Raw genomic sequence first — 15,941 nt, 5'->3', positions numbered from 1 at the left:
AGATAGTTTTTGTCATGATTATTGTTTTAAATTCTACGCAAATCAGAGTGATAAGAGTTTTATTGTGTTTTACGTACCCAAATCATCGATTGTTTTTTGTGGGGGGGGGGTTAAGGTAGAGAGAAAGTGACCCAAAATACTTGTACAATGTTAAAAAGAAATAAGTCGAAAGCAAGAATTTAGAAGGGGGGACAGATACTCGACTTCATCCTTGAACAAGAACCCCCTGAAGATCAAAAAGTCATCAATTACAATTATTCTAGATTTCAGCATCAGGGTGCCCGTCTCCAAAAATAATCAATTCCAACGATTGGATTTTACTCCAAAGTAATTAAAGATTAAGAATCCAGAACATTTCCATTTGAACGTTTTTTTCCGCAAACTCCCTGAGACGAAAGATCTAAAAAAAAAAAAAAAGAACTACAAAAAAACGTTCAAAATACAAAATATAATTACTACTCAACATAGAATAAACATTTTTGACCCTTATCAGCAACTTAATATTCTTGAATATTCTTTTTTCATACTTGTATATGTAAAAGTTATTTTACTTCAATTTTAAATATTTTGATTAATAGGAAATAAATGAAATCAAACTAAAGATAAGAGGACAAAAGTAATCAAAAAACATTTTGTAAAAAAATTGACTACAGCAATACACTGCTGTAATGAAGGCTTAGCATACCTCTTTAATCATTTACAGCTAATTCAATGAGATGTTCTAATTGATAAGTAGGTATTTAAAACACGACCGGAGTCCTGGGTTAGGATCGTATTTTACAATTTTTAATTGAGAATCTATTTAAATCATATTATTAATAAAATAATTGCAAATAATCCGAAAAAGTATTCATAAATAAATAAAAATAAAAGAAAAGATAAAAATAATAAATGATAAAAAAGATAAAGGTATTTACAAACAATGATTATACAATACAGCAATACACTCATGTATGGTTGGCTTAGCATAATCCTTTTGTTCTAATTCTGAATTTCTGTGAGAATTACAGTATTTGAATTACAGAATGAGAATTAGCCATTTTTTTTTAGTACTGTTATTGTTTAAATTAATTTTGGGAGCAGGAATTCATCTTAAACAGTAGGTCCGATATAAATTAATGTATTTATTTATTTTTTTAAAGAAAATAAAAAAGTAAACTTTACGTACCTTTGAATTCGACTTTGTTTTTAAACTGAAGGTTGACTCGGTTGTTTCAGCAAGTTTTTTTTGATGACGATGAAAATTAAATTTTGTAAACAGATTAAGTAATTAACAGGAATTACTACAAAAGATCGGATTATTTATTAATATTTTTTTGAAAGAGGAATAAAAAATCGATTTCTGAGATGTTCAGACAAACAACAGGTATGACTGGACGAGGTAGTATTTTTTATTTTTTATTTTATTATTATTATGGTTTGTTATGCGAAGGAGAGAAAGGGCCGTTTGTGAAGGAATAGCGGACCAACGGCTGTCTTATATAAGACCCTACACCCAGGCGGCACCCCTTCTACAACCCCGGGGCTACTGGTGGGGTGCCCTACTGTAACTACACTGACTAACACATAGACACATGCTCGTCGCGCATACCCAGCCAGAGCAGGGGGTGCCTTGCCGCCCCCTAGAGGGGAAGGGAACTGGCTGGCAACAGGTGGAATCCTGTCACGCTGTGTGTGTGTGAGTCACATTTCCACCTGCCCCCCACTCTTCCCTTTCCTAGTATCAACTACTAACTCAAAAAATTGTCAACCCCAGTTAGTTATTTTTTGTATTCCATTTCTTTTTTTAAATCTATTTTATTATATTTTTTGAATTTCTTAAAAGATTATAGAATTATTCGAGAAAAATCAAATAAAATAAAAGTCGATAGAAGTTGATGGCGAGTTTTTATACCAAATTTAGACGATTAAAAACGGCATTTCCAGGAAAATGGATTTTCAGTTATGCGCGTTTCGTCTCAAGAAGAAAAACGTCCCTTTTTGATGTTTTTTTAAATGCCATTTAATGGTTAATGAGTAAAGTAATTGCCTATTATTTCAGGCGTGCTTTACGTCCAACTACCAAATTATTAGGTGTCGTGGACGGAGGCGACTAGCAAACATACTTTACTATCTTCTTCTTCCTTTGGCACTACGGCCCTTGTAGGACCTTGGCCTCTTTAAGCAGATTAGACCAGCCCTCTCGATCTACTGCCTTTCTTCTCCATTGGAGAATCTGCATTTTTTGGAGGTCATCCTCCACATCTTGTAGCTAACGGAATCGCGGTCTTTTCCCCCCAGGATGTCCAAAGCTTTGCGTGGGCCTCTCCCACGCTCCACTTTTTCTATGTGCCCCAACCATCTCAGTCTTCCAACTTTAATAGCGGTTACCATGTCCGCATCCTTATAAAGTTCCTTCAGCTCGATGGTACTTTACTATAAATTCCTCATATTAACACATTAAATAAAATGCAAGGCCTATACTAGTACCGCAATACATATTAGCGTTGCGGATCTAGCCTATAACCGCCTAAAATACTTTACTATAAATTCCTCATATTAACACATTAAATAAAATGCAAGGCCTAGACTAGTACCGCAATACATCTTAGCTTTGCGGGTCTAGCCTATAACCGCTCGGCTACCGTAGTACCTATGGTTAATGAGTTTGTACTGTGGTATGAACGTAGTTTAGCGAAGCAAAGCAAAAAAAAAATCAGAATTTGACTAAAATTTATGGAAAAACTTGGAAAATTTTAGCGAAAAAAAGAGAATTTTCATCAAACTTGGAATTTAAGAAGTATATTCTCTTCGATAAAGGCTTCTTTAATCGATAAAGATAACTAAATCGATAAAGGCATCTTTAAGAGAATCCATTCATTATTTCCGGTTGACGATTTAGATCGCTGTTTCAGTTAGACCTCTTGATAGCCCAATCTAAATATAACATTTCAACTTCCTGCTATTTTTGGTACCATTTTTCTAAAAACTACAGTTTCGAACTCAGAAGACGTCGAAGCGATCGATATTTCCGATGAAAACTCAAAATTTAAAATATGACATCATCGAAACACTTCCTCTTATCTAGTAAGTGAAAATGACGTTTTATTCTGAAAACCTAAAAATAGTAAAAGTAGGAGATTTGGATTGAGCAAATCAAAGCTAGTTTGATCATATTGATCAGTTTCAGGAATTTCCTGTATATCATTGTGTGCACAAGGATTCACTTCTGTCAAAGTTGCTGTGACACTTTTGCAGAGCATCGCAATTTGGAACAACTGTCAATATATTGACAAGGGCGATGATTTCCACGATAGTTCGCTTAATTAGATAACGGGGGTACCGCGCTTGCCTAAATATCTGAACTTCCATTACGTAATTAATGATTTGTAGGTAACAGTTATGAACTTTGAAAGGGAATCATTGCATACTAATAAGTCTTATGAAAAGAATTGAATTATATTTAGATATATACAGGGTGAACCAGTAAGTATTGTACATAGGCCTACTGTGAGTAGTACATCTAAAGTGGAGTTCAATGACGTATTGGCCAACTTCATCTTTTCCTCTGTTCTTGAGTGACGTGACTTTAATTTTTTGTTCTAAAATCATTACTTTTTTCCAATAAAAATGTTATTACTCAGAAAGTTTTAGTCTGAATTCGATTCCGATGACACGGTTAGAAAGACAGATAAATTTTCTAAAAATTGATACCATTTCGAAGCATAAGTTATTCTCCAAACTGCCTTAATCTCCCTCCGGATGCTTTTTTAGATGGACCAGTAGTCAATATTTTTCTTTTTCAACAGTGTATTGTGTGTGAAATTGTAATTTGGAGTAAATACAAACTATATGATTTTTTTTTTTATATAAAAATAGTACTTGTTTAAAATATTTCCTAACATTTTCTCAGATATTTCAGAGTTTAGACTTGTTTTTTCTTTTTAGTGCAATTTGTAACTTTTGACTTCGGGTCATTCCATGTCAAATCAACACGGGGTCTGAACCTCACCATCTCGGATTTTCTTGAAATTTGGCACATGTGTACTATTGGTATAGGCTTGGAAAAATATGAAATTTTACTGTGATATGTCAACTGGTTTATGAGTTACAGGGCTGTAAAGTTGCCAAAAATGGGCTGAAAAACAGGGAACCCCGTGTTTTTGAATTACTGTAGAAGCTTTCCTAATTGAGCTACAGACTTGGGATTGGTGTCATTTTATAGCATATGTAATGCCCTTTCCTGTGATATGCGACACCATATGGGTTAGGATAGATAAAGTTTGTTAAATTTAAATTTTAAATTTTTTAAAAAGTACATATTTTAAAATTTTCAAATTAATTCCATGAATAGCTAGTAGTGTTATGAATCACTGGGCAAAATATTAATTTGGGACGACAATGGCTTCATTGTTAAAAAAAATTAGGACTAAAGCTCCAATCCGATTAATTCAACTCTGAATTCATGTTAATACAATAATGCTAATAATAATTCCACTAATAAGTCCAAAGTAAAACATACTGTTAAGTAATAGGATCTCTTTATTATTTTAAGCTTGAAAAGGCTTCATTTGTTCGACATGCATCACTTTCTAGTAGGACATATGTAGGTTCTTCCAGTCAGAGTCACAGGATCAATTTTATCAAAACATCCACTACTGAGACCCAAAGAATATCGGCATTTCTTGGATGCCAGATGATTTAGAGAGTCCAGCTGGATGAAGAAAAGTTACTTTTACTTCATCAAGTTCTTCATTTTTCTCTAAAACATATCCAAGCCACCAGTTTCTTTATAGACTACACTGATATAACCTGATATGTCGGCTAATTTTTAGTTTATCAGGGAATTTTGAAACTTCCATTTCGCAAGCTTCTGAGTTCATAGAAAAGTTTTTAACCAATATTTTGGATTTACTTCAGGGAATGAAAGCATGGTATTGCTGTGTTCCTTTAATAGCCAATGCTTGAGCAAACCGATTTTTTAAAAAACACTCAGATTCAACACAGTCTTCCTGGGTTGAATATGCAAAGTCTATGTTGGTGATGTTTTCTACTGCCCACTCAAAAAGTTGTAGTGAAGTTTGGATTTGATTTTCATAGGGTCGTTGCAAACTGGCACGAGCTGCCAGTCTCTTTACCTAACTCCCTACGCCATTACAAGGCCCTTTGCCGACTTAAACCAACTTAAAGAGGCTGTTATCTCAGCCAAAGAAGACTGTTCTTGAACAAAGATATTGAATTGAATTATTTTTGTATAATTTGATTAACTGCATAATTTCATTAAAATAATATATTATAATTAATATGAATAATTACTGTAATCATAATTATTAATTCTAAAAATGATTTCAAAATCAATATTTTAAATCTTAATAATTATTAATTATGATTCATTGATTCATTATTACTATTTTCAATTTATTTATCACTTTAATTTTATTAAAATATATTTTCCATGAAAAGGAGCTTTAGTCTTAAATTTTTTTAACAATGAAGCCATTGTCGTCCCAAATTAATATTTTGCCCAGTGATTCATAACACTACTAGCTATTTATAGAATTAATTTTAAAATTTTAAAATATGTACTTTTTAAAAAATTTAAAATTTAAATTTTAAATTTAAATTTAACAAACTTTATTTATCCTAACCCATATGGTGTCGCATATCACAGGAAAGGGCATTATATATGCTATAAAATGACACCAATTCCAAGTCTGTAGCTCAATTAGGAAAGCTTCTACAGTAATTCAAAAACACGGAGTTCCCTGTTTTTCAGCTCATTTTTGGCAACTTTACAGCCCTGTAACTCATAAACCAGTTGACATATCACAGTAAAATTTCATATTTTTCCAAGTCTATACCAATAGTACACATGTGCCAAATTTCAAGAAAATCCGAGATGGTGAGGTCAAAAATGGTCTTTTTTTGTGTTTCCTAATTTAAGGACAGTCTACATTAAAATTGACTACTGGTCCATCTAAAAGAGCATCCGGAGGGAGATTGAGGCTGTTTGGAGAATAACTTATGCTTCGAAATGGTATCAATTTTTAGAAAATTTATCTGTCTTTCTAACCGTGTCATCGGAATCGAATTCAGACTAAAACTTTCTGAGTAATAACATTTTTATTGGAAAAAAGTAATGATTTTAGAAAAAAAAATTAAAGTAACGTCACTCAAGAACAGTGGAAAATATGAAGTTGGCCAATACGTCATTGAACTCCACTTTAGATGTACTACACATAGGCCTATGGACAATACTTACTGGTTCACCCTGTATATTTTTGTTTGCAGAGAAATCTGAAAGAAGATGGATTAATTCGAGCAAAAGATTTTTGCAATTGAAATGGAGCTAAGAGCAAATATTATACAGCCTAAAAGAGCCTATGTCTGGAGCAAAGCATGCCCTAACAATCAATCAATCGAAAACCCTAATTCCAGTCAACCCAAGGAGACGAAACACTTCTACAGTCTCCCGGAGTGCTCGAATCAATGCTTCATCAACTTCTTCATGGTCCGCTGCAAAAGTTTTCTGTCCCAAACTTGTTTTCTTGTCCGCTTCCACTTATATACGGAACCACAAAAAGTTTTTCAATAATTCCGCAGTTCTTCCGCTCTCCCATGGCATGCCCTGATAACCTGAAGAAGTCTGTGAAGTTAATAGGAACAAAAGGCGCAATTCCTGTGCGATTACATCAATTTTTGTAGGAAGTCAGATTATCTTTATAAAAATGGCTCTGATGAAAAGTAAACTTAGAAAAAATTCGATAGAATTTCTAAGCACCCTTTACTAGAGATAAGCGAATCAAATTATCATAATTTTAAATTAAGTCCAGCTTTTTAAAGTACAAAAAGTAAGACAAAGAATACTTGCAAAGTTGAACGAGGCGAACACGATAATAGCTTGCCAAGCAACTGTGAAGCAGCCCAACAGGAACTGTGAAGTTCATCACGATTATGTTCAATTACCTTGTCAAGTTGTTGTTGCTCCACCTGTTCCACTTCCGCTCTAAACGCCGTTGTCAACACATAATCCAGTTAATTTAATATACAATTTCCAATTAAACTCTTCTAATTTAAAATTATACCGGAAAAGTAGTATTTTCACTTAATTAGAATTCAGAAAACTGGTATAACGGTGTAACGGAAGTCGAACGGGTAGTTTATATCCAGTGTTAACAGCTACATTTTAGGGGAGCTTTAGTTACTTTAGGTGATGCAACAATTTTCTTTTCAGGTTCCTTATCTAAACAGATGTTTTTCTTTTTTCCACGATACTTCAAGGATGTTGTTTTTTAATTTTCCTCTGAATTATTTCGAGAGGCTTTTCCATGTACACTACTTCCTTTTCTTTCCTTTAAAATTGAATTAACCGCCGTGTATATTTCCGGTCTCAAAAAAACCCAGAGAAACATGTTCTTTTATCATCTTGAACGTGATACACAAAAAGTACCAAGCACACAAACTTGACATTCTATAATTCAAACTTGATAGTACTATAATCGCTTACCGGTAACCGGAAACAGAGGTGGAGCAGTGGATTTTTGAAGGAACATCGGAAACGGTGGAGATCTCGAGAGCTGACTGCCGACCAGGCTAAGGAAATCCTTGGCCTGCCAAAAACGGCTGTGTTTTGGCTTTAGCAGGTCCCAGGATCCGGCCAGTTGGTTCAGGTTGGTTGAGTGGACATGCGAATTTAGCGTACCCATCTTACCCAGTCTCGCCAATTTGCGCTGGCTGTGGTGAGTCTCCAATGAGACTGTGCGGCACTTTGTAGGAGGTGTGTCCCGCGTTTATTCTAAAACGTTTGGCTTTAGCAGGTCCCAGGATCCGGCCAGTTGGTTCAAGTGTTGTTGAGTGGACATGCGAATCTAGCGTACCCATCTTTTCAGATGCGATCTTACCCAGTCTCGCCAATTTGCGCTGGCTGTGGTGAGTCTCCAATGAGACTGTGCGGCACTTTGTAGGAGGTGTGCCCCGCGTTTATTCTAAAACTAGATTTCTCGTCTTCGGGAGGTTTAATGTTTCCCATCCCGGAGATTGTAGCTTCTTTACCAGAACTCTCTTAGGTTTATTCCAGTGCACTGAAGCGATTGAGTCGCCATGCTCCTTAGTGTCCTGTTGCTACTTTATTAGTTTATTATATTGGCATCTGGCCACCTTTAGCCGGATTTACTGGTTTTAAAGCCCCGGTATTTCTTGTAAGGGCGGAGAACAATGGGCATTTTGGATTGCCTGCGTTCCTTCCCCTTTTTGGTGGAACCGCCATTTTAATACAATCTAATCTCTACGGTAACCGGAAACTGTAATTTTATTGATACAATTTTGAAGTTCAAATTGCAGCAAAGGAAGTCCAAACTTTTTATTACTTTTTGTGAATTACCACAAAATGGGACTCGATCGTAACTTATAACTAAAATCTAACTTAACCGGAAATAATTACTTCATTTATTCCAAACTATTTGATTTTCTGGAAAATGCTTTCAACAATTTCCTTGTTCTATTTATATCTCGTTCCCATGGAGATCCACAATATTCTTTTGAAACATTACTTCCGGGAAAAAATTTTGTTAAGGACACTTCCTGCAGAGGGAGGTTTTCCGCTATTTATTTTATATTTGAGACAAACTGGACTTTAAAAAAAAAAATTACTTTTATCCGATTTTTCATACAAACAGACAAACTTGTCCCCCACTACTCATACACAACAGAGAAATACCGACCTCCACACAAGTACGGCTACCTAGGACTGTATTTAGATAGTCGACTTACATGGAACCCGCACACTAGACTGAAAAGACAAGAAGAACTCAACAGATGATACGGACATGAACTACGAAGACTGCTGGGGCGGAGATCAGCCATGAACGTACAGAACAAACTGACTCTATACAAGGCACTACTAAGACCCATCTGGAGCCTACGGAGCTGAGCGTGGGGCTCTGCGAAACCTTCAAACATCCAAAGAATCCAATCCTTTTGAATCTAAAGTCCTTCGGCATATCTTCAACGCTCCTTATTATGTATCCAATTTAACCCTTCATAAAGACCTCAATATCCCTTTTTAAACCATTCTCGGCTTCCTTAATTTCCATAATAGCCTAACCATACATCCTAATCCCAATAGCACAAGCCTTATCCACACAACAATCCATCCCGACAGTCCTCCACAGACGCCTGAAACGACGTTGGCCCCGGCCACCTTTTACATATTTCCTAAACTTCCTTCCAACCTCTAGAAGAGTTCCAGCATTGGCTGGTGGCCCCTCCCAGCATGCCTTCCCCGATTGTGGCGCTGGATCCTCCAGCATTCAGCCTACAATCTGTGCATAACTAAATGATGATCACATTTACTGGATGTATATGTATACAGGTTGTAAATAAATAAATATATACAATAAAAAAAAACATAACCGAAATAGCATGAAGTCGAGTGAGTATACGCATCAGACGCTTTTTAAATGTAGATATGTAGATCGAATTTAATTAAGATAGACTATGTAGTTTATATATACGGGAAATTATCTCTTTAAGCTAAATGTATTCATATTTATACAATTTATGAAAGAGATAAATTATTTTTTGACATAAGTGAAAATAAATTGAAGCTAGAAAATTAATTTAGTGAATCCCCACCCCCCAAGGTAAAAAATTAGGATGTTAAAATAAGATTTTCCTTGGGTGACAGGAATTATGAAAATTGTCTGATAAGCAAATGGCGGCGGGCTGCATTCTAGGTTGATTGTTCCATTAGAATATACGAATGTAAACAAAAACATTATCATAGCCGCCATAATTATCAGCACTTTTTTTTTTTGGCGCGTCAATAGCGCGCTCTAATATGGCCGCAAATCGATCACGTCTACCCCGCCGCCTGCCGCGGGGGGGATCGCTTTGAGATCTCCTATAAATAGTTCCCTCAGCCTCTCCGGCGTGTCCCAAAAACAGATTTACATGTTAATATGAAAAGTTATTTAAAGTTGTTCTCGTTTAATTAAAGTTTATAGCTTTCTGAAGAGAAACAACATGTGTGGAAGTTTAGCTGGAGGTGGGGTGGGGGCCGGATGGAGACGGCAATGACACGGTGGTTGGTTGGTTTGTGTTTGTCAGTATCCAAGAGGCGCGGGAAATGATGAAAACATTAAACAATCTTGTGAGTTGACATGTGTGTGTGGCAGAGAGAAGTTGGCTACACCGTTGCTGATAGGGTTGCCATAAGGTTGATGTTGAATCTGTGGTGTTTGGCAGGCAGGAGAAGGAGAGGGGATAACTCTTACTGCTGAAAAGCATCTGTTGCGATCAAGTTGCTAATCGGAAATCAAGTCTCAAGGGAAATTTAGATTTCATTATATCCTTTTATAAACAAAAATTATGAAAATCAAAAAATTCAACGACTTCCTCTTTTCCACAAAGAATTTCTTTCATTCACAATATACAAGACACAGTTCTGTACTTCTTTTAACTAATTTTGACTATAATAATTTGTAAGTTATCGATTATTTTTTTGCACAATTGATTTTATTTAAAAAGATATTTGGACACTTTTCATTATTATCTTGTGCAAATGACCGTCACCGCATCGTGAATCGTTAGAACATAGATCAGCATGCAAGATGGATTCTTTCAAGTTACACGTTGAAAGTATCTAAAATTTCATATCTAAAATTGATTGCTAACTTAAGATTTCAAATTTAAAATTGTAAATTATTCAAATGGATTTAAAAATTAAATTATTTGGTTATTATGATTAATTTTGAGATGAAAACTTACTTACTTACTTATTGAAATTACTAGTGTTTGAATACTGAGCATCCTTCCGTAATCCTCAGACCTAAGAGCGTCGTCTGGCCCATTAAATTACCACTAACAATAATACGAAAAACAAATGACCACCCAAGACGTAATATAATGAACATAAAAGGAAGTGAAAATCTTGACAATGAAAATAAAAGACAATAAAGTTCATTCAGGACAATAAAATGTGGAGGAAGAAGCGATTCAAGCGATGAAAGAGTATAAAATAAATGGAAAATATTCTAAAGTAACTAAACATTTAATTGAAGTGAAAAAGATATTAAGCTGATTAAAATGAAATGGATAGATTTCAATTTAATTTGATGATATCGCTAAATGTATACCACGATATGGAATGAATGATATTTGATCACTAAGTGACCGGTAAGTCTTCCGGAAGGCTCAAGTATAAGTGAAGTATAAAGTTTCTGTTTCCTGCAATGTGACGTACTTGAGATACGTTTTTCACACGCATTTTGTTGCATTCAAAGTCTATTTACTTAAATTCATTTTTTTCTTTTTTTAGGACCTAGCTGATGTTAAAATAGATGATTCTGGGTGTAAAGTTGAAATTAAAAAAAAATTAACTCATCGGCGAGGCTCCTGAATTCCTGTCCTCTTCCTTGGTACAGATCTGGTGCGCTACCTTGGGCTCTACATAGACAAACGACTCACGTGGAACCCACACACTAGACTTAAAAGACAAGCAATGACAAAACATGCGAAACTGCTTAACAGAGAGTACTTGGACGACGCTCGAAATTCACTGTAGAACTGAAACGATTGAGATTAAAATACTTATTCTCAAACCTAAGTGGACTTCCGGACTAGATCTGTGGAGTTCAGCCAAACCTACAAACATACGGACTGGTCAGACATTGCAATCAAAAAACTCCTGTGACAGATAGTTGACTTGAATAACCTCACTCTTCACAATGACCTCAACATCCTCATTCGTACACCAACTCGCCAAGACTAAATACCAAAAGTTCCTTACTGCTCTCTCGACTAGCTCTAATCCTTCCTTGACATCTCTGAATATAGTACTGAATCGCCAGTACTATACTGCTCTCTCTACTTGCTCTAATCCTTCCTTGACATCTCTAACAATACTCCTCGCCCGTACTATACTACTCTAATCCTCTTGTACTGTCTCTCGCCTTCTCTGACATCTCTAACAATCCTCCTCGCCGACTGAATCGCCAGTACTATACCGCTCTCTCGTCTAGCTCTAATCCTTCCTTGACATCTCTAACAATACTCCTCGCCCGTACTATACTACTCTAATCCTCTTGTACAGTCTCTCGCCTCCTCTGACATCCCTAACAATCCTCCCCGCCGACTGAATCGCCAGTACTATACTGCTCTCTCTACTTGCTCTAATCCTCTTGTACAGTCTCTCGCCTCCTCTGACATCTCTAACAATCCTCCTTGCCGACTGAATCGCCAGTACTATACTGCTCTCTCGACTTGCTTAATCCTCTTGTACAGTCTCTCGGCTCCTCTCACATTCCTAACAATACTGAATCACTAACGGCCCCGCGACTTCCTTGCAGTCTGAAGACCTAAGGATTATTATATCCTGTAGAGAGAGCTACCGCTGGGTAGTTTCTCTCCTCCTGCTCATCACGCACCAATACGAGTATATCTCATCCACCTTCTAATTTACTTATTGTATATGTTTACACAGACTTTAAATAACTAAGTAAATAAATATTTTTTAAAAAAAAAACATGATCACTTAACTTTTGACTAGAAGTTTTTTTTATTTTTATTTTTTTTAATTTTTTTAATCATTTATTTAGTTACAATCAACGCATTTTGCGTTATAAGCAACAATGATAACTATAAATAACAGAATAAAAGAGTGGAGAAGTTACCCAGCGGTAACACACCAAAAACATTCTACATTCTACAGACTCTCTTCATCAGAGAGGAGATCGCGAGGCCACAGTCTTTTAAGACGTCTGGAAATGTTCTTGAAGATAGATGTTGTACAAGTGGATTGTGATGAGATTGAAGGTTAAGATGGAATTTTCTGTATCGTGTTTTCAGCAACTTGTGTTGCACGAAAGGAATGTTCAAGTCTGTGTGAATGGTTTGATTGGTGACGTAGAAAGGAGCGTTTACTATGGAGCGAAGAATTTTAGATTGAAAGGACTGGATCCTTTGCAGATTTGAGCGTTTGGTTGAACCCCACAGTTCGATGCTATAAGCCCAGACTGGCTTTAGTATACTTACATATATAAGTCTTTTGTTGTCCAGAGTGAGTTTTGATCTGTTGTCGAGTAGTCTTTTCAGTTGTCGGAAGCGTCTGTTAAGTTCTGTTCTCTTAAGTCGAGTATGAGGGTTCCATGTGAGTCTTCTGTCAAGGTAAAGCCCAAGTTAGCGGGCTACGTTGACAGCTGGTAAAGGAATAAGATTGTAAAAGACAGGAGGAAGAGTGATGTGTCGAAGAGTGAAGGTGATATTTTGAGATTTAGTTTCGTTCAGTTTGACAGCCCATTTTTTGAACCAATTTTCTAAGGAGGTGAGGTGAGTCTGAAGGTTTCTATGAGCTATTATTGGGTATTTGTCAGTAGATAAGATGGCAGTATCGTCAGCATAGGTGAGAAGAGTAGTTTGAGGATGAGTAGGTATGTCTGAGGAGTAGATTGTGTACAGAATGGGGCCTAGTATGCTGCCTTGCCGGAACTCCAGCGTCAGCATGGCTGAATGGAGAAAGAATAGTTCCTACCTTCACTCTAAAATGTCTGTCAGTCAAGTAAGATTTCAAAATGAGGAAATAGGTGGCTGGAAGGATGGTCTTGAGCTTCCAGAGAAGTCCAGTGTGCCACACTAGGACTAGAAGTTAAGATAATATTTTCAAATAAGTCTGGACCATAATCTTTTTTGTGCGTACCGCACCCACGCATTCTTCCGGGACTAATAATTCTTGCCTTCTTCTCTCATATGTTCTCCTTTTTTTTACTAATTATTGTTTATTATTTTTTACTTTTTTTAAAACAAAAAACTCAGATAAAAGAAAAAGATTTTTCCAAAGGAAAATTATAATAGAAATAAATAACATTTCTTTTTTACATTTTCCATAATGGACGGGCCATGTCAAGTCTGAGCCTTGTTTTCGATGAAGGCGGATTGTATTTTTTAGCCCCTAATGATCCTTTTGCTTTCGCTTAATCAAGTAAAGAAGGATGGAAGATATTCCCCCTCCTCCTCTTTTACCCTTTATCCTCTTATAACAAAGAAATATTTCAATCTTACAGATCTCTGAATAATAATCTTACAGGATAATTAGACTCTTGCAAAACAGGAGCTTTAGAGAATGATTTTTGAGTTTGGGGTTTTACGATCAACATGGATAGGTCAGAAATCCTAAAAAGGGGGGGGTTTATTGTAAAAACTATCTGGGAGAAATGATATAAGTAAAGTTATTTCCGGTAACTTAGCGATCAAAACCCTTCCACCGGAAGTAGTGCATTTATTGAATAGGTTTTGCCATTATTTTTTTTTTTGTTTTTGTTGAAGATGGCTTTGGATCCAGCTTTAACGATTTCCTGTGTACATCGTACACGGATTATACCCGCAAATTGCGTGTTTTTTTCCCCTCTCCGGAAACTGATCATCATTCTTCCCTTCAACTTACACCCGTACAGAACCGTTTGACTTTTTTTTTCACTTGTTTAAAAAATTTAAAAATGTACTTTTTCAAACCGTTACTAGTTTGTATAGAATTGGTTACCCAGAAATGCAGTGTTTTTGAACGGATTGCCTAGGATTACTTTTGGACTTTGCACGAAGAAGGTCGAGCTGGATGCATGGAACAGCGTGCGATCTTGTTCTCAATTTGTGGACTTGTTTATAATCCTCGTGAGCGAAATGCTTGACAAAAGTTCTATTTGTGGTTTGAAATATAAGAAGCTACAAAAAAAGTTAATATAGGCAACGCTATCCATTTAAGAAAACTTTTCGGGCAACCTTAGCCTAGAGTCTAAAATAAGTGGCTACGTCAATAACCAATAACTTTTCTACGATTTCCCTATAGAATGCGCCACCTTTCCAATATTAGTGCAGAGAAACGTTAGAATGCGCTAGTAGAATGCAGCATTCACTTGAAACTATCTTGACAAGGATGTGTAGGATAAATGTTTGGAAGGTTGCGTGTCTGAAGAAGTCATCCTAAGTCATTGTCGTGATGAACGGGATGTAGGACAGGACTTGTGCACTAAGATGGGAGCTTCGGGAAGCCAGAATGGGTTATTGCTTGGTAGCAATAGATGTCCTCCAGATCTTTGTAGAGTGTAGAGTTTTGTTATGGTAGACAATAAGGCGGAAGGCTTTAGACTGAAAGGATGTTGGATTTACTGAAAGTTGAAAGTGTTTCCGGAAACGGTGCCGCTTTACTAAGTCCAGATCGTTGCTAAGGTAATGATTTTTGAAAAATTTATTTTGCTTTCTAATTAATGATAAGTCTGTCTCCAAGCATTGTTCGTAAATTTTGTTTAATTCTTGTCTTATCAGTGTGGTTAGAGAGCCCCAGGTAGGTCGGTTCTCTAAATTCAGTCCCAGGAAGTATACCTGCCCAGAGATTGGTGTTGATTTGTATGGAAGGACGTAAAGACTCAGTTGCCATTTGTTTTCGTTCAGACATGTTTCAAATTTTTTTGCACAAATAGAGAAGACAAACTTTCACCGAGTTCTAGGCTGTTGTATGAGGACGATTGAGTTAGATTGGGAGTTACAGATTAATGGATTTTTTTCTGGATAGGTGGGAATATCAGCGGAGGATACTGTAACCCAAGACGACACTAAGGATCCTTTCTTGCCTGTGCACTGGACTGGTGCGACTTTGATGTCAGGGAATTCAATGCCGCACACGTAACTCGTAGAGTTTTTGAAGAAAACGGTAAGATGAATTAAGTGCGCTTATACAACCAACACGCTTGGATGTTGCACCGAACTGAAGATGATGAGTTACGTTCAAGATCGCATCTAGACAGAAACTGCTTTCCTTTTTTTCTTTTTGAAATGAAAATATTTTATTAGAGCTCATCCGGTCATAAATAAAGGAAAATACAATAACACTTTCCAAAAACTCAATTACACCTCTATCCCACGCCACAAAGTGAATGCTTAAAATGAAAGTATAAACCAGCGCTTTCTATTGGCCA

At 36.2% G+C, this 15,941-nt stretch overlaps 1 protein-coding gene across 3 annotated transcripts in view; it reads right to left on the bottom strand.

Moving 5' to 3' along the window:
- The window catches only part of LOC141452848 (pro-neuropeptide Y-like), a 180,390-nt gene that overhangs the window by 87,050 nt on the left and 77,399 nt on the right, over positions 1-15,941 (bottom strand). The window contains exon 1 of one of the 3 annotated variants that reach the window (XM_074125302.1): positions 1,169-1,468. The exons of the other annotated variants lie outside the window; for them this stretch is intronic. The gene's annotated coding sequence lies outside the window, so the exon portion shown is untranslated. Of the gene's footprint in view, positions 1-1,168; positions 1,469-15,941 lie in introns of those variants that run through there. 3 annotated transcript variants of the gene reach the window in all.

Source organism: Rhodnius prolixus, unplaced genomic scaffold, assembly GCF_049639745.1.
Source record: "Rhodnius prolixus isolate KJV_2025 unplaced genomic scaffold, Rpr scaffold_3, whole genome shotgun sequence".
Taxonomy (NCBI): Eukaryota; Metazoa; Arthropoda; class Insecta; order Hemiptera; family Reduviidae; genus Rhodnius; species Rhodnius prolixus.
This window is presented reverse-complemented; position numbering and strand designations above follow the sequence as displayed.